Source organism: Nycticebus coucang, chromosome 4 (genome assembly GCF_027406575.1).
Source record: "Nycticebus coucang isolate mNycCou1 chromosome 4, mNycCou1.pri, whole genome shotgun sequence".
NCBI classification, from domain to species: domain Eukaryota; kingdom Metazoa; phylum Chordata; class Mammalia; order Primates; family Lorisidae; genus Nycticebus; species Nycticebus coucang.
Window position 1 is genome coordinate 4,942,498 of NC_069783.1, and position 1,141 is coordinate 4,943,638.

The 1,141-nt window shown below is 37.0% G+C and overlaps 1 non-coding gene across 1 annotated transcript; it reads left to right on the top strand.

Annotated features, from left to right (window-relative positions):
* The first annotated feature begins 423 nt into the window (after positions 1-423).
* Positions 424-549, top strand: LOC128585268 (small nucleolar RNA SNORA11). Its single transcript, XR_008379988.1, has one exon. It is a non-coding gene; the product is annotated as a small nucleolar RNA SNORA11 (small nucleolar RNA).
* The last annotated feature ends 592 nt before the right edge of the window (positions 550-1,141 follow it).

Genomic DNA, 1,141 nt, shown 5'->3' on the forward strand with positions numbered 1-1,141 from the left:
AATTCTCTTGCATAATAATATTGGGGTCTGATTTTTTAGTATCTTCCAACACTGACATGAAAGTATAAAAATAAAGACCTATAGTTGCGTAACAGCCTAGAGTTTATAAGCCCTTTAAAGTACTTTATTTCCAGTGAGCCTCCATAAAGAAACTGAGGCCCAAAGAAGCTGTGACTTACTGAAGGTGAAACAGTAAACAAAGAGCCAAGAAAGAGTCCGGGCCTCATCTCCCGGGGATTGCTGCCATAATACACCGTCAACTTTTCCCACGTCAGACACAAATCTCTTAGAGAAGTATTAGACTGCCTAACTCATCATGTACTATTCATTTGGGTAATGATATATAAAAATTAAGGGTTTTTGCTAATCGTTAGAACACCATGTATATTTTTTCAAAGTGTCATTTTAAAAATTACAATACAAGGGGTGTGCTTAGAGCAAGGAGCCGAAGCAGGCTTTTCTGTTTACAGCAAACCCCACAGGACTCTGGGTCATTACAATGAGGGGCACAAGGTTTGGGGCCTCCCTGTGAGCAAATTCCCTACACGTGAAGAACAACAACAACAAAAAAAATTATGTAATGTATGTGGTGGATGTATATCTGATCACTGTATAATTCTTTCAAATGTACTGTATATTTAAAAAATTGCCTAATAAACTATTGGCAAATATATATCAATACACTGATATATATCAAAAAAAATATATCAATACACTGTACAGAAAAGGTAAACACTGAGTTTCTTGAAACCAGTTCTGGAAACATAGACAGTAGCCACATATGTCTTGAAAGTCAAGAGACCTTGTTTTCTTCAGTAAGACTGGGAAACAAAGAGCAAAGATACACTGGCCACTGTTAACTAAAGGTGCATTCTTTGATCAAATAATAAAAACTTAGTAAGACAAGGTGCCCCAAAAAACACAGGAGGACTCAAATTTGTATCAAGAGCTACCCTGGATCATTAATCCTTTTAACAAACCAAAAGCTCTTTGAAATTGAGGCTCTTGGCCACAGATTAATGAGATGCTGGCAGGACTGTGGGCTTTAAGATGATGCTCTGAAAATTTATTCAATTTATACAGCAGTGAAGAGGTTAACTTCAGTCATCTCCTAGGGAACCAGCAGTGAGAGTCTACATAA